Source organism: Clinocottus analis, unplaced genomic scaffold, assembly GCF_023055335.1.
Source record: "Clinocottus analis isolate CAN_PGR_092001 unplaced genomic scaffold, fCliAna1.0.p SCAF_1, whole genome shotgun sequence".
Lineage (NCBI taxonomy): Eukaryota > Metazoa > Chordata > Actinopteri > Perciformes > Cottidae > Clinocottus > Clinocottus analis.
In genome coordinates, this window is record NW_027175820.1 from 21,835,314 (window position 1) to 21,862,878 (window position 27,565).

At 40.0% G+C, this 27,565-nt stretch overlaps 1 protein-coding gene across 1 annotated transcript in view; it reads right to left on the reverse strand.

Moving 5' to 3' along the window:
* glceb (glucuronic acid epimerase b) overlaps positions 1–11,064 on the reverse strand; it is a 47,364-nt gene extending 36,300 nt beyond the window's left edge. The window contains exon 1 of the mRNA XM_068571157.1: positions 10,904–11,064. The gene's annotated coding sequence lies outside the window, so the exon portion shown is untranslated. The remainder of the gene's footprint in view (positions 1–10,903) is intronic.
* Between the last annotated feature and the right edge of the window lie 16,501 nt (positions 11,065–27,565).

A 27,565-nucleotide genomic window follows, 5' to 3' on the forward strand; every position in this document is an offset into this window, starting at 1 on the left:
GTGAGAGTACAGCTAATTAAATATTGAAGAAAAGAAAGTCAATAAACAACGGACATTTTACAGACACCAAAAAAAAAACACTTCCTGACCCCTTTGTTGATTCAAGTCAAAAACTAAAACCCAAGGACACTGACTAATAAACACATTTCCAACAGATTACACATATTTTTTTTGCTCAGATGCATCAAGAGGAGCACAATACTTTTGTTTTTGTGCCGTTAGAAAAGGATTTTTTTTTAGCTCAACGCCATAATTAACTGGACATGATGCAGACATATCCTTATCACACAACTAAGATTATTTTAAAAATGAGCATTAAATCATGAAAAACATCCTAAGAAGTTACACTATTGCCTTTCAATATGCAAATAAAATGATGATTCCATTTCAGGGTCCTGGTACTGTGGATTGTTAATGTTGTTTGTCACTGACAAAATGCCACCTGTGAAAACGGTACATTAAAAAAACACATTAAAAAGACAACTGGAAAGGTTTAATAACCAAGAGAGAAAGCAATAGCAACGTTTTTGGTAGCCCTTTCTTAGTGTGGGTATTTAATACAAGTGCAAGGACAGGTGTAATTAATAACTTTAATGGTAGCTCTGTTACATTTAGTTGTTCTGGTGAGCAATATGAAGTAGAGTGGGTGAAATATTGGCCAGTTTTACAGTAAATCAACTCAATTGGGGCTCTTTTGACCCAAAATAGTTCATCTTCATCACAAGTTATTGGATGCGTCAGAGAGTCCAGACGCGAGGCTACAAAAGAGCCATGAAGAGAAGCCGAAACAAGAGTGCTGATGAAGCAGCTGCATTTGGCTGAAGGGAAAACACTGCTGGGACACCCTTTCCAGCTTAATATGTCAAGCCAATCCAATAAAGACTTAACAGGTCTCTGGGGCCAAGGTCGCGCCTCCTACCTCAAAAGAAGGAAAACTTCATTTGCAAACCTAATCAAGTGTGAATGTCACGGAGGCAGAGCGAAGGAGGGTTGTGGAAGACTAATTTGGTTCAGGGAAAATGGGAGCTTCAGAGTCCCCAAGTTTTGCAATTTTGGAGGGTGTGGAGTTGTAAAGATAGCTATTAAAACAATTAACTAAGACATCATTGAGCTGCACTGGGTAGTAAGAGTGGATGGCTCTTATAAGAACGAAGTAAAATGGCAGCCCAGAGACATTTCACTACACACGTTTCATGCACTAAGCGCTTCAATTATCAAACTGGATGGAGAAGAACTCCTTCATATAAATCATATATTATGATTTGTAGGCTTCAATTATTCGTCTGGCCAGTTACTTTCCTTCTTCGACAGAGAACCAAAAGACATTTTTTTTAAAGTGACAGTGCAATGCTGCAACACACCTTTTAGCATGTGAGCAAGCAGGGTCGAAGCATGACTGAGCTTTATCACGGTTCACTGCTCAAACATGCAAGTGTTCAGTAATTTCTTAGCTCCTCCATAATGCAGGAGTCACTGTCCTTTGGAGACTTTTATTTCTATTTTAATTCATGTGACCGACAAAAAGGTACTTGCTTTGTCTGACCAACAGTCAAGAATGTAAAGGTTTTTTTGTTTTCTATCATATAAGAATAGCAAAAGCAGCAAAATGTTCACATATGAGATTCGGGAACCATCGAGGGTTTGGCATCGGTGCTTGAAAAATAGACCCACCAATTAATTGACGAGCACAATTGTCAGTTGTATTTCCTGCCGATCGATTATCTGACAAACTTGAGCTCTATGAGGAAGTATCTCAAAACTAATGAAATATCAAACGCAAACTCAACATTCCTGCAGCTGTTGGTTAACGAGTCTTATAGGGCGCCCTGGTAGCTCACCTGGTTTAGCACATGCAGCATATATTAAGAGAAGTCCTTTGTGCAGCGGACCGGCTTCGATTCCCAGGCCCTTTGCACCATGTTATTGTCTCTCGCTCCAAGCTATTTATCTAGATAGCCCTTGGTTGTTGTCCTTGAAGTAGATTGCTCCACAGTTACTTAAATTAGCTCATCTGGGGGCAACTTTCTGTGCCTACTTTCAGCCGGACCAACAGGTGTGTTAAGTGATACAACATGGTGGAAGATACATGAGGTTTTTGCCCCAGTCCTTGTGTTCAAAATCTCGACAGCAGAGGTGGTGAGTCGACTCCACAGCATGACTCAGTCACAATGGCTACAATCTTGAGAAGACACAAAATCTGACTATGCATAATGAATAGAAAGAAGAAAAACACTATTTGCACAAACACCAACAACCAAGGACAGAATATTAGACAAACATGCTTTCTTTGTAAAACCGTTGCAAAGTTAAGGGTTTTTTTTTCACCTCGATTCCATTATTGACCACAATTATTTGAACAAGCGAGTGACACAGGAAATCTGCAGTGAGTAACAAATGAAGTGGGAAGCATTGAGCTTGTCACTACAACACAAGACGTGTTATTAACTTTGGTTGCACAGAACACAAGCTGAGAGACAACACGGTGGCATCTCTATTTACTGCCATGGCATGCAATACAGCAAGACTGCTGCAAGAGACAGTTGTGGCCGGGAATAACAGCGCTACATTACTGGCTTGGATGTGTGGCTAACCCATGTGTTTGAAGGGGTAGGGCAGTGGGGTTGTTGGGTTTGGATACCGACAGACGGCAAACACACAAGCAGTCGTTCACACATGATCGTGAGCCAGCCAACCGGAGGATCTCGCTCCCCGTAGAGTGTTACAACTCCTTAGCTCAACCAGCTCTTAATCCTTGTTACATCCACAACACAAAATCTCTGTTGGGTACTTTTCTGAAAGTCTTGCTCACTAAAAGCCACAAATGTATGATGAATAATGAGACTGGAGCATAGGTCCATATTTGTCTGCGTGCCTGGGGGCAACTGGGGCCAATCTTTTGTTGTAGGGGGGCGGTTGGTATTTAGTATAGAGGAGGGGTGCAGAGGAACGTGCCTGGGGGAGGGTTATGAGTGCAAAGTATGCCGACATAAGCTGTCTGCGTGTTGTCTTTGAAGCAGGCCATGGTTGGTTGTTCTATAAGGGTCAGAGGGCAAAGGGTTTACAACAGCAGTGTCCCACAGCGAGCCCGGACTCATCCAGCCCCCTCAACCCGCTGCCAAAAATTAACACAGAATGAAGGCTACAAAACAAAAGCAGCCATTGTGAAGTGCTTGTTGGGTTGTGAGCTTTCGAGCCACCCTCGAGAAATTTAAAGTAGGACTAACTTTCAAACCATGAAGGTCTACTGAGGCTAAGGAGTTGATTGCTTTGACAATTCCAACAAGAGCGCCAGACCTTTTCGACAACGTGAGAAGGCAGGTCAGTTTATAAAATGTGTGAAGTCGATTGTCAAATGGAGATTGCAATCATAGAGCAAATATAGATAATTGCTGTGTCAATGTCACTAAACCAGGTTTACAAGAGAATATATATATATATATATATATATATATATATATATATATATATATATATATATATATATATATATATATATATATATATATATATTCAAACACTGTGACATTAATTAAGAGGTCGACACTGTATTAAGGACATCTGCAATACAATGCCAAGACCAAGCTACGGGAAATCTGCGAGATAATCACCTGACCCGCTAGATGTGGGGAGGTGGAAACAAAAATGACCGTCGGGCGCCATTTTTTTTTATTGCTCATGAAAAAGTTTGGTCTAGTCCCTGCATAATACAATCCAAATGTCACGGGATCCTTCCTTGAGATTATACTATTGAGTTCTTCATGAACTTTATAGAGCACACAGGAAGTGTCATGCATGCAGCCAAGACAGAGCATCCAATTGTTCATTAGTCTATTATTTAGCTTATGGCCAACCTGGCTTTTCACTGCATTCGAGAGAAAGGTCTTGGCATGAGCAAGCTCAAGCAGCTTCAGCAGTGGGGCAGAAAATGACATCCTGTAGGTGGAAGACACATCAATGACATGTAGGCCAGCCCAAAGAAGTTGGTATAACAGCTTGGGGCCAGCAACTTACAGCGCAGAGCAATTCTGACAGGAAATGAATCAACAAATACATGACGACATTCTTCTTTCCAATATGTGCTGTGATTCTTTCGTTTCTCAACACATGAAAGATTTACTTTGCAAAATTGTATTTAAACAGGGCTGTATTTTCAATGAAAGCTCCTATGTTGAGAAAAAGAAGAAGTTCACACAGAGCAGGTTTAAGTCTGGAAAGGTTTCGTGCTCAGTGAGAGAGAAAACATCAGGCCTTTTGTATTTTAAAACTGTGTGGAAAGAGAGCAAAATAACTTGCACATGGCATCTTTTACTTTGGAATTTAATTTAAAAGATTTACATTTATGCTGATTATGAACTTTTAAGATTAGGATTTTATAGATACAAGAGAATGATACAATCTTTATTCATGCTTTCAAATGTCGGATTTTCACAAAACTGTTTTTTAAAGTATTTGGGGAGAAAAAAACAGAATAATGACATCGCTTGCAGAACATTTCTTGCTGCTGCAAACATATTATAGATTTGCCATCTAGCATGTGACTGACTACTCAAAGAAAGTGGGAAACTTCCTTCACAGTTCATGAGGAACAAAAAAGAGTCCCAGATGGTTCAGCTCAAAATAAAAAATAAAAAGGTGTAAAGTGGAGATAAAGCCTAGCCTGTTTTATCCATATCCAACATCCACTCAGCAGGCTAGTCAAGTGAATCACAGAAATAAAGAGTCTCAAAGGACCAACATACACAAGACAGTAGGTTTGACTGCTTCCATGCGAGAAGTTAGGAGGTGAGGAGCCGGAAAGAAACGACTAATTTAAAAGGGATTTTCTTGTCAACTTCAGCAAGAAAAAGGAGCATCAACACTAGAGCTGTCAGCTGCCAGCTTGGTCACAAACGACCCACATCTGATAATCTCTCTTCTGGCAGTAGGCGTGGGCAATATGGATCCATCCTTATGTTGAAAATAGATGATTAATATCATAAGACACTACATCAAGAAATATAGTCCAAAAGGCCATTTCCTGAAAATCTTGAGAAAATTTATGAAATAGCCAGATGGGAACGTCTGTTTTGTGGCTCATCCTGTGAATTAAGTATCTGACAAATCAAGGTACTTCATCATACAGACATTAAAGGGAAAGCTACTTCGGTAGAAACAGGATATTATAAAATCTGTACAGCCTGAGAAATCTCCATTGTCTCGTGACTTCATATTTTGACCAACCCTATACGTAAACCTCTCAACACATAATTACAAACTTGGAACAAAGAAAAAGTTATAAGAAAAGGTTTTGGTTATGATTATTTAGTCAGTGGGAAGCAGCAAGCATACAGATACAAGGTTTATAAACTGAATGTTGAGGACACCATGGAACAATTAAAAAAAAGAAAGTGTATTGATAGATATTGCAGTGTCTTATAATTTGGCAGCATTATCTCTTTATGTGCTGCTGGTAGAAAACAGATGGGAATGCCAGAGAGTGAGAAAAGACTCACAGACTTTTCCATTCAAACTTAATTAAGATGATAAACACACACCAAAATGAGGTCTCGTAAACACGGACAGAAATAAATGTTACATCAGCTTTGCATGTTTGGATGAGATCTATTTTTTATCCATTATTACAAATGTACAATTGGTTATAATATAAAGACAAATACACTTTTTTAAATGTGCAGAAACAGACATAAGCAAAAAATAAATGTCCTGTATTAATCTGTATGCTGTTGGTTCTTGTTTAGACCGACATGTTGAGACTCGGGCATGACAGAACAATAATAGGGAATAATATTCTTTCACAAGCAACTGCCTGATTCGGGGAGCAGGTCGCAGGTACAAGTTTGATGGCTTCCCCCTCTGCAGTAAGAGTATTACAGAAAAAAAAGGGACCAAATGAGTAGAGTTCAGTATAAAACACCTTTTGACAGCTTTCTGTCCCCCTCAATTTCTTAAATGGGCCAGGCAGTCGAACCAAAATGAGAGAACTTCAGCCACAAGGACGCTTGGACTGTTTCATGCCGTCTGGTGAAATGTGCTGATGAAGGGCACTCATCAGACAACAGATTGAAATGGCCTTGGAAGGACTCACATCAACAATATAAATCAAAGCACGGCGACACAGAACTGCACTCTGCCAAACTCAGCAGACAGCACTGGATATTTAATATCTACTGGAGATGACAAACTGAAGGGGGTGAAATATGGGTTTAAAAACTACAACTGTGACATGTGCACATCACAGAATTATGAGGATTTGGTGAAACTGTCCAAATGAGACGCTGCCATTAAAAGACACCCGGCACTATGAACAAAACCGCATCACGCTCAGAGCCCACAGCTGCATCTTCAGGGCTGTGTGACTGTATGTCCATGAATGAATGCACACATAATTGACATGCATGTGCATTATGGAAAAAACATGTGCATTATGGAATGATGAAGTCTAAATATCAGAGGCAGTGATCTGGGAGATGGCGAAATCATCATCCAATCACAGTAAAGTATAAACTGTAGAACAGAACTGAAGCGTGAATGTGGATTTTGAAACATCATGCTGCGTTTGGCTAACTTTTGAAAAAGGTACATTTTGCACCACAGCAGGAAATAGCCTTAATGGATCCAAGAGGGGCGTATAGAGTTGTTGATCAATACTGGTGACTAAAGGATTACTCCGCCAGGTGCTGAGATTTATGGATTTCAAAGCGCTTTGTTTGGGTCTAAATTTCTTCTTGGTATTTCGAGTCTCATTCAGAATCTTCTCACTTCCTCTCGAAGTATTTACTTGTATTACCTATTAAATAGTGTTCACATGTATATGTTTTGCGGGGTTATAAAAGGCCTTCTTTCCAGGCATTCTTTATCAACTCTGTGTTTCGATTAGCTGACTGCCTAATTAGCAAACTTGTACCAGTGCTGCTGCAATCTGCTACCTCTCAAAAATAGTACACGCACTCTGTGGAACGGGGTTTTGTTCGCAAGACTTTCTGGAAGCCCGACTATGAAACCATATACCAAACCACACACAAGTTATTTCTATTAAAAAGTCACTAATTCTGTTTAATTCTGTTTTCTGCATTACATGTATTTTGCATTTTCACCTTTTCCCAACAGCCAGCTGGTTCCAACTGGTGCACCAGTAAGTTTTAAGCAGCTTTAGTCAGTAAGTAGACAAAATCTATAATTTTATAAAACCAAGCTTTGAAAAAGAAGCAAACCAGGAAATAAGCAATGGTGAAATCAATTGAAACAAAAAATGTTTCATACATTTACTACTTAAAACTAGCACAATATTCTTATTAGATAAAACTAATAACAGGATTGCCTAATTATATACTAGACAATTACAGTGACGTGAAGCAATAAGCAAAGGCATGATATGACCAGTTACAGACATATTTATCCATATGGTTATGCAAACAAACCTATAAACACAAGTGCATGAAGGAGAAAATGTTTAATTTAATAGTGTGAATATTTGTACGGATGCATACTTTTACATGCGTGGTTCCAAGTGTGTAATAAAGAGCGAGTTAAGTCAATCAGGGTAACACACACACGCGCGCGCGCGCGTACACACACACGATCATTACGACTTAACGGATGTGTGGCATCGAGCAGAAAACATATCGACGGCACACGGGAATATGAAGAGCAATATTAAACATAAATACGTGCCTGGAAACGCATTTCTTATTCATGCCATGAATAAGTACTGATCTTCTCTTCTGCCTTTAAAATGTGAGTGTCCTCCACTTTACTTTCAGCAAGTGGGGTAAAAACAACAACTTAGCATCCGCTTCACTCATCTGCTTTCTGGTTCATGTGTGAAGTCAGAGAATCCAAACGAAACCGGAAAGCGCCCGACAGCAACTTTTAGAATTGGTAGCCAGGCTGGCTGCCAGGGACTAATGTTGGTTGCCAAAGTTGACAGAATGGCTGCCATAAAGTCATAGATTGTAACTGGAGCCATAATGTCTCTGGGTTATCACGCATCATATTTCAGTTTAAGTCAAGCGCACTAAAAACATACTCGCATTTTCTGGAGTTTCAACCACATCTCTCTCTCTCTCTCTCTCTCTCTCTCTCTCTCTCTCTCTCTCTCTCTCTCTCTCTCTCTCTCTCTCTCTCTCTCTCTCTCTCTCTCTCTCTCTCTCTCTCTCTCTCTCATCTACAAAGGTCAAGAAAGAAAAGGTTCAAGGGTAATTTCAGGACGAGAAATAATTTTCTCCTGCACGAAATGTTTTTGTTTTGATGCGGTACATAAAGAAATCAAACTGTTTTTTTCCCCCCTTGAAATTAAGTAAAATTTGAAAACTTTTGTCAAAACAGTCTGACAGGCTATGTTCATACTCTCATGTGTTGCTCACCGTCTATTCAGCTTCTGATTCAAGAGCTCTGCCTCTCAAGTTTTCTGCCTTTTCGTTCAATTTGAGTGGAAATGCCTCAAGCACTGACACCACTCTGCTGACCCCGTACATACTTTGAGATTCAGTTTATCTGACAGAGTTTTTAAGGTGTTTTGACACACAAGTGGTCGTCAACAGCATCAATCAGAATAAACTGTTGGTCTTGACCCCTGACAGACACTTACATGCTAAATTAAACTCTGACTAAGCAAAAATCCAGGCGTTTTAATGGAGTCGTGTGCGCACACAGCTCAGATATGCAATCAGTCAATGGCTTGCATATAATAATTTCCATATTCAGTGTATTATCTTATCTCTTAACTGATTATAGTCAAATTATTAACATGCATTTTGAGGAAAGAAGTAGGTGTGTGATTCGTGAAACATTTAAACATGTTTCAACTGGCTCATGTGCAAAAAGTGAAGCATTTAAGGTATTTGATAGTCAGTCGCCGTAACAAAAAAAACTACTCTGTATAGCCCCTGGTGCAGTCTGACATATGAAATCCAAATCATAGCAGTAGGCAGAAAGACCAAAAGTAGAACATCCATCATTACAATTTTAATCTTGATCTCCATAAACCAGCCATAAAAGTAAAGCCGTTCTCCTTTTATTCAACTGGCTATTTGATCGTATAGATGTGAGGGTTTTTGTTGTGTTCAGGACACACGAGGAGCCCAGAACCTTCCCAGATTTAGATATCACACACTGTGTGGGGTGCAGACCAGCACACAAATAACCAAAAAAATCAATGTCACACAACTGACCTGTCATGTAGTATGTTTATTCCATGAAATGTTTTCAGCCACGAAGCCTTTATCATATTTATAAAAAAAAGGGAATAAACATAGTACATGAGGAATATGTTATGTGTCCTGTGAACAATGCAGTACAGAAATGCCAAAGTAGGTTTGAGCTAATTTAAAACAATGCCCCAATTAAAAAAAAAGAGAGTATATGAAGGGTTTTTAGAATGCAGTGGCGCCGTTAAGGGATCAGTATCACTATATAAAAAAGAACATCCGTCGATATATTATTATCTGCGCTTTTAAACTCCCAAATTCACATCATACATCACACAAACTGACTGTTAATAACCCAGTCATAGCTTCCCTCTCTCTCTCATCCCCTTTCTGCATTTCTCGAGGAACAGGAGCAGCTTCGGCACTCGACTGAAACAACCGCGGTGCATCACTGAACACCACAAAAGATCCTTCCTCCCACTGGCTTTAAGCAATGATGGATTATTATCATATACAACTAAAAAAAATAAAAATAACCACAGCACCTCTCTGTGCAGTTAATTCATTGCTTGCGATTTGGAACAATGTAACCCCATACATGAATTAATCCACAATTTTTTTCTACTTTAATTTTATTTGAGTGTACATTTTAGTTTACGGTGTACATACATAGTACATTTGAACTTCTATCCGTATGAATACAGCCCCCCCATCTTATCCTCAGCTGGACATTTAGGAGTATATGGGCACTTAACTCAATGTCAATAACCTGAAAATAGCCTTGTGCCATCTACATCAGATCCTTAACAATGCACACTGTTAACAGCTGTGTAGTGACCAAACATAAAGGGATTGGGCTGCAAAGGGCTGGTATGAAAAGATAATTTAAGATGTATATTCAAATACCACTAAGCAGCACATTTAGTGCTACTCGGTCTCTGATTGCTGCATTACCAGAAGCACAATTACACAAAGTGGTATTTTACCTCCAGTCTCTAATAACAGGACAGCTGCGGTAGTGCGTGGCGCTTGTAGGTGGAAATATGGTAGATGTGGAGGGGAGACTTTGAGGATGAAAAAGTTACTGGACATTAGAAAGAGACACTAATCTTAGTTAGACGAGTATCAGAGGTGATCTTGCAATGAAAAGTAGATGTGTTATGGCAACGAGTTGCTGGTGAGACTAATATTTACTGGACAGCAAAACTGCCCTTTAAAACCTAAAGACGACTGGACGTTAGCTAACTCATAAACAAGTTAAGTTTGTCAGTTTCTGGTCTAGTCCATTCACCCCATAAAAAAAGCCTGTCATCACTTCGTCGCGTGTCCACATCATCAAAGTCCACATCCAACAGGGCAATAACATAAAACGCTGATATTTTTTGGCAGTAAGACCTAGCCAAGCTAGCTAGTAAACCCACTGCTACTTTAGACTAAGCAGACGTATCGTTAGCATACAAGCTAACAGGGATATTGCATTCCGGAGAGTCAACGCTGAGCTTTGAAGTTCCTGTATCTCCCCTCCAGTTCCGTTACCACGCGCCGAGCAGCTGAAGGTTGCATTAAAAGACTCCTGACGGTGCATTGATGTGCAGAGACAACATTTTGAACAGACGAGGAAAAGGAAGATCTGGTCGGGGGTTTTAAATGTTGACTCGCTGATGTGGAACTGAACTGGGGGGTAAATATATCAGCTAGCACTGCATGCGAGTGTGTGGACGAGGGGAGCCGACAAGGCGTAACGTTAGCAGCCTTACCTGCGGGATTAAAGGTGTCCTAAAACAAAGCTGGTGTTTTTTTGGGAGCCACCAGAAGTTGTTGTTGTTTCCGGTCGGTCAGTTTGTTTAAAAGAGTCCTGTTTTATCTCAGGCTGAGTCAAGGTTCAACAGAAGAGACTTGGCTGACTGTTCTGCCTCCCAGCCACAACAGCGACTGACTACAGCTCGCTCAGGATCTGCTTCTCACTGGGAAGGATCTGCAGTATCGCGAGATAGTACGAGAGTTCTGAGATGTCTGGGAGCCAATCAAATTAGCCGGCTGGAGAACGCGTTTGTTTTGTTGGTGTTTTCTGCATGGTGCTGTGAAAATAAAATAAAATAAAATAAAATAAAATAAAATAAAATAAAATAAAATAAAATAAAATAAAATAAAATAAAATAAAATAAAATAAAATAAAATAAAATAAAATAAAATAAAATAAAATAAAATAAAATAAAATAAAAGTTAATTTAAAACGCCATGGTAAATAAAGTTATACAATTAAAATATACATGTGAAATCCCATTCATCTGTAGTGAGCTTCTCAAAATGCAGTTAAAAGAGCAACTTGCAGGCTGATGTACTAGATTTACACGAGAGCTTTCCTGAAAATTATCATTTGAAAACTCAATGCATGGCTATTTTACAAGACATAATGGCAAAAAGAGTAGTAGTTTTTAGCAATGCTCCTAAACATAACATATGTCATATCATGTGACATAACGGAACCATTGTCCCTGACGCTGCATCAGCTCAACTTTTGGTAGTAGACGGAGGTAGTTTGAGCTATTAAATGTGTCTTTTCTCCATGGTTTTATATTTCATAGTATTGAGAAAAAAGTATCCCTTATCCACATAAATTATTAAACATTTTCACACTCAGATAGAACACATGGGAACAGCAGCCTTATTTTACAAGTGTGCAGAGTTAACATCATAAAAAAGCTACTTAAAAAAGTTAACAAACAGCAGTAAAAAGGGTAATATAACTAGCAATGAAATAATATGCATGAACATAATCGTAATTGTAAAGAATAAAAACATCAGTAGTACAAATGAATCAAAAGCATTAGTCAAGAGAATAATCATAAAAACCTATGCATACTAAGGGATCATAAGAGTGTTGAGCTTCAGGATCTGTTATAAAGCAAAACAATTCCAGTATTTAAAGAAGCCGTAGAAGTCAGTCTGCAGAATGTGTTGACAAATTATCGATGTCCAGGTGACAAATAAGGATTATATGAGATAATATGATAACTTTATCACTTCAGGTGCAGGAAAATGTATTTATATTGACTGAAACCCCTTAAATCTCATGTCAAAAAATACACTTTTACAGACACAAATCAAAAAGGTATTTCTTTATTTGTGCGTGTTCGTGCTTGTGCTTGGTTTCTTTGATGAATCTTAATGAAACAGGTTGTATACACTGGACCATGAGAGTGTATGAGCAGAATGTAAAAGCAAAAACACTTAATACAGCCTTGCGCGACATATACAGATTAACTGAGGTGTTAAAAGATGCTTTCATTTCATTACATCAAAGAAATACTCAATAAATGAAATGCTCAAAAAATGCATGTTAAATTAATTAATCAAAACAATTATAAATGAACCATTGGCTTCTTATGGTATTCTGCTATCCTCTGCCATTATTTAAAGTACTGCCTTCCATCTCTGTCTCTCTCCATAATGCATTATTCACTGTGTTCAAGCCAAGCCTTGCTCTCCAGTTAAAAAAGAGCCACACTTGATTCCAGCGTGGCGAGGACGTGTCAATCTTTGGTGATAAACCGAGGGTGTTAATGACACCATGCTGCACAATTGTAAATCTCTCAGTGGCAGAACTCGTTAAAGATCCTCACAAAAAAATCCTGTCACGTTGCATTATTGTTTTGTTTCAGTGTATAGTCCCCATCACAGCGACTTTTCACTTTACAAATGACTATAGATGCAAAAGTAGTGGCAACATAAGAGGGATTGATCTTCCAACACGCCCTCAGATCCCATTCCCTCATGTTCATCCTTTTAATCCATCTTCCTGTCTTCGGTGTGGAGTTTTCATGTTTTCCATATGTTTGTGTGGGTTTACTTACAGTGATTTGTTTACTCTCCTACAGACTAAAATTGTATGCTTTGTTCACCTTTGTTGTCCTTCTTTTAACTGTCTGTGCACATCAATTGTTCTCGGCACTGTGTGTAAGAACAAAGACAATCAATGGACAGTGGAGGTAAACATACTGTCCTTGGCCAATAAGGCTGTTTCTGTTTCCTATTATGATTTCAAAGAGTAGCCTGGAGTATAAATCATCTTTGTATGATTTTAAATGGAAACGGCCCTGTGACAGACTGGTGACCGGCCCAGAATCTCCTGAGCTTTCTCTTCAATCAAACCCACGCCTCCCTGTAACCCTCAAGAAGAATACAGGACATAAAAGGACTATTGTCAATGATTAAGGCAGAGTGCGCGACAGTATTCTTGACGGGAATGAGGAAAACTGCTGGAATGTGTTACATAAAGTGCAATTTTAAGCTTTTCTTTGAGCTCTAATGCCTTTTTCATGAGGCTGCACGATGGTATTTCAGCAAAGACTAAAATACATGAGATAATCCCCTCTCTTCAGTATATGCTGATGCCTAATCTTATGAAATAGACTCTGAGAAAGAATAAAAGAAGATGATATCATCACAGGCAAAGATGCATGATGCAAGACAGCAACATCTCCCCTTCGGAAGAAGAAAAACTGTGTCCGTGCTCTCCCACATTCACTTTGAGTGTCTTGTATGCCCCGAGGGTTGACTGCTCGTAATTCTGTCATGGAAGCTGAGGATGCTCATTAAACCCAGTTGGTTCTCCACAGTCTACTGGTTTTCTTAATAGTAGCAGGTCAAAGTTGCATGCACTGTAGACTTTGAGAAAATGTAAGCTTTTTTATATGAATGTTTTCACAATGTCTCATTCACAATAAATACAACAATTGCGGAGCTACATGAGGAATTCATAACACTCATATACAGATAATATCTTATTCTGTTGATGTGTTTTAGCTATATGGTGCTGTGGCTCTAGGGATGGCATTGCTGGTCTGTCTGTCTACCAGACTGAAATATCACAACTCATATTTGATTAGGTGCAGACATTTACGGTGCCCAGCAGGTGTATTCTTGTGATTTTTTCAACCCTCTGACCTATCTTTTAACGCAAGGGAAATATCTCAAAATCTGATCTTTGGCATCGCACCAACGTTCGTACGGCATTCATGATCCCCAGAGGTTGAAGCTGAATGACTTTGATGAACCTTTGACTTTCACTCCAGTCCCACCATGAAGTTTTTGAGTGAAACTATTGAATGGATTCCCATGGCTATTGGTACGGACATTTCTGTGCCCCTCATGATGAACTGTAATAACTTTGGTGATCCCTTAACATTTCATTAAGCACCATCATCAGTTTTGATTGGTCATAAACTTTAATTTATCTAAAAAACTAATTACATTCCTACCTGACTCAATTGTACTTTGAGTTTAGCAGTAATTAGCTAATGTTCGCATTGCTAAGACACTAATCAAAGATAGTGAAAAGAATAAAAAACAAACAATGTTAGCATTGCCATTGTGAACATGTTAGCATGCTAACACACTAATCTAAGACAGTGAATAGGGTAAAAAAACAAACAATGTTAGCATTGCCATTGTGAACATGTTAGCATGCTAACACACTAATCTAAGACAGTGAATAGGGTAAAAAAACAAACAATGTTAGCATTGCCATTGTGAACATGTCAGCATGCTAACACACTAATCTAAGACAGTGAACAGGGTAAAAAAAACAAACGTTAGCATTGCCATTGTGAACATGTCAGCATGCTAACACACTAATCTAAGACAGTGAACAGGGTAAAAAACAAACAATGTTAGCATTGCCATTGTGAACATGTCAGCATGCTAACACACTAATCTAAGACAGTGAACAGAGTAAAAAACAAACAATGTTAGCATTGCCATTGTGAACATGTCAGCATGCTAACACACTAATCTAAGACAGTGAACAGGGTAAAAAACAAACAATGTTAGCATTGCCATTTGTCAGCATGCTAACACACTAATCTAAGACAGTGAACAGGGTAAAAAAAGAAACAATGTTAGCATTGCCATTGTGAACATGTCAGCATGCTCCCACTGTGTATGACCGAAAGCCTCAAAAAGCTGCTAAGCAGCTAGCTCGGCTGTCAACTCCTTTTTTTTAAAGTGAGATATGAACCCAAACATGTGATGAGGCGAGGAATAATATTATGTTCACTGAGGTGTTCATGTGTTCATTCAAGCGGAATTATTCTTAAAGATAGATTATGCCCATTATGTTCCATTGTTTTAAATATGTTGAGCCTCCATATATCTTTCAATATTACTCTTTTGCAAAAACAAGGAAACTCCTGGAGATGTTTGTTTTCCATCCATAAGCATCGTGTGAAACTGGCTGTGGGAGGACGGTGTCAGCCAGACAATGTGAAGCTCTTTAGTGTGAAATATCGTTCACTGCTTATGTTCAGCTTGCCTTGGATCTCCTTATTGCAGCTTTTTGAATTATATATCAATATTCTAAATGTTTTTAAGAAATCAAAGCCGCTGGGCTGTTTTTAATGAGAGATTAGGTTATATCTATGTAGAAAACCTTGGTCGGGATAATTAATTTTAACAGAACAAATGAGCTGTAATAGGTAATTTGATTTTTAACAGAGTATTTATGACATTATGCTGTGCATTTAAACGAATAATATGTTTATATGTTGATCTAAAACCAGAAACGTCTTAGAGAGAAAGAGAAGCCTGACATAATTAACCTTGTGAACTCTATAATACATTTGTAAGTGATAACAGGTGTGAGGGTAATGAGACTGATAACAGATTTAAATGCAAAGTAAATGTGGCTTTACAGCTCATTTCTCTACTCAACTCGTATGCCGCATGAAATCAGTCATTCACTTTCTGCAGTCGGGTAATATTCTGCACTATCACTGCTGAGAGGAAGACGTCCTGCCAGCAAAAGTGCAGATTTGGGATTATAAAAAAAGCAATTTAAAGCTGATCATTTCCGCTTTTCATGCCTTCCACTGAAGGAAAAAATCCCAACGAGAAAGGGAATCTGTGAGTTGCGTTTGATGAAGACTCAACAAGAGTTCTTCAATCAGCGGGGAGTATTTCAGAGCGTAATCACATTTCTGGTTGACAAACACCCTTCTTGCGCTTCCTGTCGCTGAGGAATAAGGAATTTAATGTAAATTATGAGGATCTTTTTGGGCAAATTCCACTCTAAGGCTGATTAAACACATCACAGCTGAAGAGCTTTCTGGGTGTTTTTTGTGCCTCAAACTCTTAAAATCGATGCTTACCTCCCAGTTCAAAATGTGGACTCACTGAAGCTGTTGAAAAAGAACTTCAAACAGCGCTCCTACTTTTAATACAGCTCAGAAATCATTCCAGAGCGACAGCGGCAGAAAATAAGGATTAGCAGCCTCAACGCTCTGTCTTAAAAATCAAATTCCCTCCTTAAATAGGCTGCAAAAAAAAAAAAAAACAGAGTTGGATAAACCTTCTTGGAAAATGTCTCAGAGCAGAGGATTGGCAAATTACAGTGTCAGTGGAAAATAGAATAATTCTTTGAAAAAGCTACAAAGAATATAACAAAATATTGGATGCAAAATGAAGTGTGTGTGTGTGTGTGTGTGCAGATGTACCTTTCTCCCCTGCAGCCAGAGGGATAGCTGGGAGGATATCTGAGGTCATAGTCCTCCCTCTCTTGGTCTTTGTAGCGGCCGCCAACTCCAAACTGACTGACTGAGCGAGATAAGGCGCTCAGAATCCCGACCATTCATTTGATCTGCGGCTATTGGTATTCTAAGTCTGTTTCTCATTTCAACTTTTGGAAAAGGAGGAGGTATGGCCCTTTAATGTGGCGCTCGCCGTATCTGACATCAACCTCAGGCACAAGAAAGAGAAATGAGCTGAGTGACAGCGCTATGTGGACGGAGAGAAGGAAAGGGGGCGGGGGGGGGGGGGACTCACTATGGATAGAGACATTCAAAAAAAAATTCCCCCCTTTCTACAGCTCCATCAGTGTGACAACATATAACCGTTCCCCGGCCATAACCCTGATATGCCACCCTGTGATTTGTGTGCTTCATACCGCGGACGTGTTTGTCACATTATGGACCTCAGAGCCGCTGTTGCCGAAGGGGGATCCAAACAAACTCAAGAAAACTAAAAGAAAATAGCACGAACAAAGAGTTTCATTGTCTCGTAAAATACACAAAAACCCTACGGAGACCATTCAGTTTCAAAACAGTTTGTTTGTCAGATTGCTAATTTACATTCTTAGTCCTCGAGTATACAACATAGTTGTGTTGCTAATGGAGGAAGAAGGAGAGCAGAGGGAAATACTCAAATGCTAATTTTCACACAAGGCACCGAGGGACCTCGCTAATACAGGCCTGGATGCATTTGGCGTTAGAAATGAATTCCCTGCAAGCTGTCTGGTTTCATGATACTCTTAAGTGTTGAAAAATGTTGAAAAAGTGTGTTTGACAAGGTACAATCACTCAAGTTAGACAGAGCAAGAAGTTCTCTACAGCATCCATGCGACCATATAGTTAGTTATCTATTTATTGTAGCATTCACATCCAAGGGCCCCGCCCACAAGGGCTTATGAAACACTAAACATATTGTTCCACTTGTGAAACATTCATCTGACATAAAACAAAGACCCCTTCTGTGCCACGTTCAACAAATAAAATCCCCCGCAAAAAACAAAACTCCCCGTGAGACACAGCTCAAGTCTTTCATATCATCGTCGATCAAGAAGAACTCATCATGAAGGACATTGTGTTTAAAAGTGCAGCCCCTTCAATAAAAGGTCAATAACAAGGGAGCCCAGTGCACAGAAACCCATGATATCCTTTTTTAATGGAACAATATGTTCGTGAGGGTTTGTACCAAACACCAACAGATCTTCCCTAGTACATCGGGAACAATCCGTACTGAGTAGATATCACACTGGAATTTACAAAAATACAAATAAATGAATCATGAGATTTTCTCTCTTTAATCCAGGGCCGTCACACATGTACATACATATATATATAATCTGCTTGAATGTAATTCATGCTGACATTATGTCTGTGGATCGATGGATGAATCACCACTTCATTCACACAACGACGTAGCAACACTCCTCCACAATTGTTAATCTTTACATTTCTCCTGATCAGCTCAAGCCATTTGTTAGTTGGCGTGTAACGGGAGCACTTTCGCACTTTCGCACTTGACGCTCTCCTTCAAAAAGGCACCGAATGAGTCACACAGACGCTCCGATTAGATTAGGATTCCTCACAGAGATGAGTCCGTCTGCCCGCCGTTTGATTGATCTGAGCGTCAAGAGTCTTCCGTCTTTCGCTTTATCGGCTCTCTCCGGGTCATAAAAGATTCATGTGCTGTGGCTTCCAGTGTTTTTCAATGTACTTTAAGTAGAGCAGCGCGGAAAGAGAGAGAGAGAGAGAGAGAGAGAGAGAGAGAGAGAGAGAGAGAGAAAACAGTGGCGTGTTGATTTTATAAATATTTTCTTAGCAAAGAAAAGTTCTGAACAAAGTGAAAGAAAGCTGGCTGGTGAGTAAAGAAGACGAGATCTTTAAAGGAAAGTATCCAAGAAGCAATCTCAGTTATTTGTAGATGCAAATCTACTCCTAAGCCTTCTGCGCCGACTTTCCGTGAACGCAAACAAAGCCATCAGCATGCCCAGTGCAGATTCAGAGATTATAGATTTTTAATCTTACATATAAAGCTGACATTAAATGTGGCGAAATATTTTGTGATATATCGGGGCGTAGTCAACCCAGTTTACTTCAATATGTGAAAACTAGCCCATAAAAAAAACCTTCTCACTTCTGAGGCCATTACCATAAAGCTGCTCATTTTAGAGGTTATAGAAGCGCTGAAGCAGGCAGCTTCTCCTGACAGCCAAATGAAAGCTCAGCTTTCTCCGTTGCAATCCATCATTGGGCTTTGACAAATTTGAGTCTGTGCACCTTTTTGCCATTCAAGCATATGTCGTATCATTTCATCCGAAAGGGAACCTGTCGCCATTTGTTTTTAGGATCTTAGGAGTCAGCGGAGACAACTTGTGTCATCTGGCCTCAGCGCGAAATCCAAATAATCTGAGAAACACAGCGGCGAGAGGGGGGGTTTTGCGCATTACAACAGCGACATAATGCTGATGACCTCGAGGTGATTAAGGTAGCTGGTGCGGTTGTTTGGGCGGAGGATAGCTACAGCAGGCCATGGCTCACTGTCACCAGGGCCCGCCCTCCCTCACATGCCAGTCGATACACATCGGGGGAGCCGGACGATTAACGGCGCTTCATGGTTTCTAGAGTCGAAGGCACACACGGCCACTTGTGTGTGTGTGCGTGCATGTAACTTTCCCCTCTAATTGCGTTTTGTTTGCAGCTGACGTGGATTGGCGGTCTTTGGGTGAGCTATCCGTTCCCAGTTTAAAAAAGGGGACCCCCACCAATTTTACACCTCAAAGTCTGCTTGCTGGAGAGAAACGTCTTATTGAGTCTTTTGTGGCTCCAGAGGTTGAATCTGATAAGTTAAGTGATGAAAAGTTGAGTCAGCGTTGGTTGGGGGCTGAAAAATACAAGTCTGAAAATTAAAATTATCGGAGGGTGAAGTGCTGCTCATCTCCGCTTCAGGCTACAAATGCTAACGTAGCGCAACTTACATCTCAGAGTGAACTGTCAGGGTTTGTGTTGAATTGTGGGTAATGTCGGTGCCAGGAAAGAATTTCTACTGCATCTTCATCCTTTTTTTTTTATTGTGAGTCTGACAATGGTACAGTGGTGCAAATCTGCTGAGTGCTCTTTTAATACTCATATTAAAGGAATAATTTGACATTTTGGGAAACATACTTGTTTGTTTTCTTGCCAAGAGTAAGATAAGACACTCAAAACCACTGATATAATTAGCCCATGGCTTTATTTGACGCTAAGCCAGCAGCTGGCTAGCTTAGCTTAGCATCGAGAATGGTAGCAGGGGGAAACAGATAGTCTGGCTCTGTATAAAGATAACATAACCCGCTTACCAGCACGTCTAATGCTCACAAATCAGTGTTATCTGGTTTAGTTTATTTATTTATTTTAATGCTAAGCTAAGATAACTCGCTGACGGCTCACGAGACACATCTAATGGACACGACAGGAGTGGTATTGATTTTCTCATCAGCAAACTAACATTGAGTCAATATCTGTTAATTGCTCAAATTTGTTCAATCAGGAACAAAACAACAAAGACTGTTGATTAATTTGTGGTTGCAGTTTAATTCTGGCAGAGGTTGTAATTTTCCAGCAGAGAGAAAAACAGTCAGCGCTCACATATTTCTCCATCGGCTGCCCGTGTCTTTACCTCTTGCAGGCGAGAAGTCAGAGGCAGCCACAGGTAAGCAGACAAAACACTGTGAGAGAATAGCTCCTATATTCTCTATGAAGTAGAGGAGTCTGTCATATGCTGACATTGAAAAAAAGATATATTACATTATTTTAAATAGAATTTACTTCAGGACAGAATAAGCTTTTCAGATGATAATGAATTAAATGAAAAATGACTCAAGAAAATACTCAAATCCTCTATTGTGTTCTTCTTCAGTAAATTGTTGATATATAGTGTTTACTGTTTAATTCTTGAAAATGGGATGAAAAAAAGGATTAGGATTGCCACAGAGAATTACTTTGGAGACCCATGAAGCAGCTTGTTGATAATAAAGCACTTCCTGCTGAGAGTAAAGCAACACGTCGTTCATCGTAGTATCCTTCCCATTAAAAGGTTTAAGAGAGCGTAAAATAACAAAACAATGTAGGAGTGACATGCTACTTTGCTCTGGGAATCCCAAACTGTTCAAATTGGACCAATATGGATTTTCTTCTCTCCATAATCTCGGCCTTTCTTCTTAAAACTAAGTGAGCAGACCATTTTCTACAAGAGGAAAGTACAAACTGATGAGTACAAGTGGAAAAGGAGCAGAGCAGCTTTATGAAGCTTCTTATGGGATAATGGAAATTATGCAAATGAGTTTCACACTTTAAAAACATTATCACAAGTGGAAGTCGTGAAATTACAAAAAAAAATGTGAGACCGGATGAATTATAGTTTTATTCATCCCCATAGATTATCTCTTTTACTGCAGTGATTTTTTTTCTTGGAGGAGCGCAATTTTTCTTAAATCAGCAGACTGAGAACAAGGTGTTTCTTTCTGAGAGGAACAAGTGGCCGCCTTCATAAATGTCTACCATGTCACAGCTGCCGCTGTGTCAAAAGGCTTGACGAAGAAATAATAAGAGTTAGCAAAGGACATTGCACAGTGGAGGGGAAAAAACGAAAATACAGCCGTGCTCGGAAGAGGAAATGTGTTTCAGGAGATTTTAATTGAGATGCTTTGGACGGAGGTCAGCGGTGTGGTACGCAGTGCAACACTAAAGGGATGTGTTTCACATTTATTGCCAGAGTTCTGTTGTCCTACAGTTTGAAGTGGACCACACAGTAGTAGCTGTCCCCATGCGCTTACTCAATTGAATCAAAATAAAGTTTACTTTTACATTTAGATTAAGCAGCGTTTCACTGGAAGGCAACGCGTGTTTGTTTTTATTAGTGTCAGCAGGCTAAACTTTGTTAATTAGCACCAAACACAAAGTGCAGCGGAGGCTTTGGGGAATACAATTAGTTTTGCAGGGTCAACCCCCAAGTGACCTGATGATGATGATGGTCGAGTTTTTGCAATTTATTTATGAGTTGAGTGTCTGCCCCAAATTTCAAGACAATCCGTCAGAGCGTTGTCGATCACACAGTCAGTGTAGGTGCGTCCTCTGAGAACCACGAATGTCTCCAAATGTCCCAGTCCAACACATTTTCACTGGAAAAGTGACGTCCTGGTGGAACTCAATGCCAGAGGATCACCAAAGTCCTTAATTCATCCTCTCAGACCAAATGTAATAACGGTTTAAATTTATATAGCGCTTTTCTGAAAACTCACAGAGGCTTTACATAGGACTCTACCATGCAAGGTGCCACATCAGAACTATCTAACGTTCATACACTGTAGTCGCAGCTATACGGGAGCAATTTTTCAGTTAAGTGTCTTGCTCAAGGACACATCGACCCTGGCTCGCGGGGCCGGGAATCGAACCGCCGATCCTCTTTGCCTAATTCCAGCAAACTGCACAGGCTCCGTGTTCAACGCTCCTCCACCTCATCACAAACATGCCGAGACCGCTGCAGATTATCACTCGGCAAATATGTAATTATGCATCATCCACCGTGCTGAAATATGATTAGGCAGAAGCAGGGATGTTTTGTGTGAATGTGTGTGTGTGTGTGTGTGTGTGTGTGTGATGGAAACAGACAGAGAGATGGATGGATGGATGTAGTGACAGTGTGTTCTGTCTGTATGAACTGCATGATTGTATGTGCACAACAACACTGTGGACTGATTGAATCCCAGGAAGGTGAACAAAAGCAAACAGCAGAGAGATAAGAGGTGAGAGAGTTGGAAAAAAAAGGACGAGGCGCAACACGGCGTGTACGTTTTCAGGAGCTGGCGAATGGTTCGAGAGCAGAAACGATGTTCTTTCACTGATTAATACTCCTAATGTTCTCATGTGTCTCAGCTACGGTGAAGCAAGGAGAGGCACGTCTCAAATCTTCTTCATGTTGTGTGAACTATGTCTCACGTTTGAGAATCTCAAGGAACCTCATCTCAGCGCAGATGAAACACAAGCAGCATCTCCAAGGATCAGGATCAATCTGGGCTTTTTTAAAGAAAGCCGGGATATTCATTTTCCTGCGGTTTGTTTTTGAAATCGCATGCCAGTGGGGGGAAAAAGAAGCGCTAGTAGGTGACGGGAAGGAAGAGGCTGAAGTGCAGAGAGTCTGCACAGTGACTGACTGCTCTAGATGAGCAGAATGGAGAGGCCTCATTAAATTTTAATTGCAGCGCGATGCTGAGTGCATTGCCATCTACATCAAGATGCATGTGACCTTCTTTCTTTTTTTTCCCTTTTTTACTTCTACCAAATGCGAGTGTGTACAATCACGTTTGTCTTCTTGTGAGCTTAACAGCCTTGTGATTAAATAAAAGGGTGTTGGGGAAAACATGGGCGCAGTTCATTTTTACCATTTGCATTTTTTAAAATGATTAAGGGAAAAAGAAAACTCAAAGCGATTCCGCGTGCCACACGAATAATCTGCATTTGGGGATATGGTAATTTGGTGGTAAATGTTCTACATGTGGCATGGGACATTCTGCAAATAGCACATGAATATTTTGAGATCTGAAAAGAACGCAGCGAGATGACAATGGGGTGAAACATCACATCCATGTGAACAACTTCCCACTTGAAGACAAACACCACACACACAGCAAACACCACGAGGCTCCGACGACACAAATCACACCCCGGCATCGAGAACACAACCTGAGTTCTTCGCAGGTTGATGTGAGAGTCACGTGAGCAGGAAGCAAGCTGCTCAGTATGCATGCTGGAGGAGATTAGTGTGTGTTTATCGTCTTCCTGTCCTGGATGGGTGTTGCATTACAAGGTATTGTTTTCAAACTGCCAGAATCAATTAATATGAATAATGAATGCCGAGTGACGCCGATGCTTGCGAGTGCTCATTTTGTTCCAGCTCCCGTTGCTCCGGCACACGAGGAGAGCGGCTTTTTCATTTTCGCAAAGAGGGACGAGAAGCTAATGATGTTACGGACAGAAGTAAAATGTTCTTTATCGAGTTAAAAGCACCGCAAACTTCGTGCACTCCCGGGACGGTTAACCGTGCTCTCCCCTGAAGGAGGAGGACGGCGATCATCTCATCACGCGTGTGGCCTGACACCGCTGAGTGAAGACGAGTAACATCGACGCGTTGCTCACACTACGAAGATCACTTCACACACTCACGCAACCACACATCCGCCAGGCCAACAGGCAGTAACCGGTGGTCACGGAGCACCTGCAGCGGACACCTCATGCTCATTTTCTGCTCAATAATATCACAAATTTAAAACATGCGCTCCACTGTATCAATAACGAGGTTGAGGAGCATCGTAAGTAAAGTAAGTGAGCTGAGCTAGTTTGATATTGTGACTCTTCTGGTTGCAATAGAGAAGTCTGATTGTATAGAAGTCTATGAGAAAAGGACCTTAATTCTCTCTTGATTTGATTATCAAAATAAGCTCGCAGGCTCGACACGCTTCCCGGTGTTGTTGTGGAGATCATCCAAGCAACATGGATGCATTAATGTTGCATGTGTCACACTCCTGAAGTAGGGGAAAGGGTTATAAAGAATTCAGCAGATATTAGTTGTCAGTGTCATGATGGTTGTTCTGTTTTAAATAATTAATAGTCAAGGTGTCGACCTTTCACCCCGTGAAGTCTAAAAGGTAGAGCCTCGAGGTCATTTGTAAAGAATAAATCATTTAAAGTCTTACTTATTGATTATGACGTCGTTAAGCCCATGGCTGCTCTCATTTACAGCAAAAATTTCATTGATTAGAAAAATGACTTTTTCAAATAAATGCATTTTGTTACTGGCAGCAATTATTCATATTAAATGTTTCTTCATATAAAAAAGCAAACATGCAAGATTCAGACTTTCAGATGCAGACAAATAGAGAAAAAGAGAACAATGTTACATCTATCAACCCCTTTTGACTTAAAGGGTTGATAGCGATATTTAAATTAAATACTAAAAATAATGACCGAAGTCATTTTTTCAGGTTTTTCATTGCCCAAAGCTCCTGTAACATTCACCGCCGCTGCTCTTCTTTAATGACTTGGCAGTCTCGAGTCGAGACTCGCTGACATAAGTTTGAGTTGCAGGGAGGCATTTGCACTTATTTCTTTGACACCTTTGTTCTTGTATGACATTCCTTTGAGACTTTTCTCCTTAGATTCATTTTGCTTCCATTTGAGGCGTTTAATTCTTTTCATTTTGACCGTATTGTTCAAATCAACATCCTTGGAGAGTCCGCTCTGGTGGTTGAAGTGGCTTCGTGGGTCGGTCCACGTCGGTCAACAGGAGCGTCTCCTTTTTTTTCCCTTCTCGTGACCTTCCTCCATGCCGGTGGTGCCGTGTGACTCCGCGGGTCGGGTGTCTGTCCACACATGTATGAACACGCCATGTACTGAGTGTGTCTGCCTGTGACAGTAACTCAAGGGACACTTTTTCCCTCAGTCCGCCCCGTGATGTGGACTATACGGCACTCATTGAAGGCCTGGATCTGAAACCCACGGCCCGCCACTGCTGTAGAAACTGCAACAGACGTACTTTAAAACCTAATTATCATGTTGATTATGTAAGTGCGATTTTCATTGACTAAAATGCTCAGAAAAATGCTCAAAAAACGCTCAGAAAATGCTCAAAAAAATGCTAACTAAATTGCTAGCTTTACTGCTAACTAAAATGCCGACTAAAATGTTAACTAAAAACACTGAATAAAAAGATGCAATATGTGTAGCGTAGCCTATATTATAGTAAACATCATCACCTACCAATAGGTGACGAGCCCTAAATCATGGAAATAACTTCAGATTACTTGGTAGAAATTCTTTCTCCTTGATGCAGCCGCCATCTTGAAAAGCTTGTAAAATAGCCTAAGTCACATTATCTTTTGACATAGGCAAAATAAAATGACTTAAGTCACACTCTTGACACGCGCCATTATAGTACAGAGGTACAATCACATGATCTGTTCAACTGGGGATGAAGACGGTTTTACCAGAGGTGGCCAGTATCACGAGGAGATGATTTAGGCAAGAAAATCACTTTTGTCAAGAAATGATTCATGATTATTTTAGGAACTAATTTGAATTCATAAGTTGTGATTTGTTGTCGCAGCTCTGCGGGTTATAGCGACATTCATCTTTTAACATTTCCATTATTGACTGTTATCTCAATGAGCAATTAACAAGTTGATCAATTGCACCCAGCAGCAGCAGCGGCAGCAGGCAGCTTCATGAAGTATGAGGTGCATTGTCTTCAAGATCAGCCCAAGACGAAAGGTGCAATACACATGAGTGTGTGTTCAGCCCACGCTTCGGCTCCCCTCAGTAAACGCTGTCAGCGCTGCGAGCACCTTTACCAATGTTTGCACTGTTAGCTGCAAGCTGACGTCTTTGTTGGAAGCCTAAATGCTGCCAATCTCATAGAGGACCTTAAAGTTGATAGATCTCTTATCTGAAGAAAACATTAATACAAATAATGATGTATGTTCCTCTCTGGGAAACACATTTTTTACTGTGTTACATCTATATGTTCTGATGCAGTGAACTATTTATTGTGCTTCATATAGTAGATAGTAAAGTCTTGGCAGATTTGCATACCTCTTTCTCCTGCAGCTGCTGTTTTAATTTTACAGAGAAAATCACCTGCTTGAATTTTGTATCTAGCGAGAAGCTGGCAAATTGCTCCGAACAACAGAAGAAACCCGTCACTCTAATCAAGTCTCTTCACTATATTTTTTTTAAAATTATTATTTATGTTCAGGCAGCTGCTGGTGGGAGACGAGTTAATTAGAGCTGTCATTTAAGTAACATTAGGAGAACGAGTCAATGCAAAGTCTTCCTGTGTGTGAGCACTTGCGTTGGGTACCACGGGCGTGAAGTGCTGCCATGTGGGGAAAAGTGGAAGAGCTTGATTACGTCTGCAGCAGTGATTCCTCCCTGCCTTCACTGTGCCATGAAAACAACGTGTTCACCTTCAACCTGCTTTGTTAAATCATTAAGTAAATAAAGATGTGATGGTGCGATCGTCTATAATAAAGAACCGTTGGTTATATTTATCTTCACACGTGTACTTTAGTTTTCCCCAGTGTCTTTTTTTCAGATTTTAGTCCGCATGGTAAACATATCGACAATATTGTTTATTTCTGTTATTTCCAGAAGCTGCTCAACATGGACTGTTGACGCTGTCTTTTTTATTTTAATTTTTTTAACAAATATCACCCTCTTGTGGTACATTTATTCTCTTACAGGCAGATTTTCAACAAGTCAGTGCTGTTCTCGTTGCAGCGGCCTTCATTTCAGCCACATATGACACACAGTTACATTTACATGCTGCCCTTATTGTATTTTTGTGTAAAAGCACATCTTAAGAACAATTATTTTTACCGATATAATACAAGATTGACTGAAAAGTTTGTTGAAAGTCAACAGTGGGTTTTGAAATTGTTTGACAGGTTGAAGAAAAGGTTAAAATCTTAAACAAGGACCAGAAGTTAAAGACCAGGAGAACGCAGGTGTTTTCAATTCTTCTGGCTGATTAGACTTCTGCTCACAGGTGTTACTCGTAACATTAACGATGGCTCTGTTGTCAGCGCCACCTTTATTTAATCAGGTGGACTCGTTGATTTCAACACGTCTTTTGTAAGAGAGACCTGAGTACACAGCAGATAAAATAAAAAAAAACAACCCGATACACAAAGGTATTTATATCTCAGAGACAGTTACAGACATCACAGAAGAGATAGAGTCATGACAGCACCATGCAGGACACACAAAGGAATTTAGGAATCATTTATTTTCTCATTTAAACCTGTTTTTCATATCGTGACATGTCAAAAT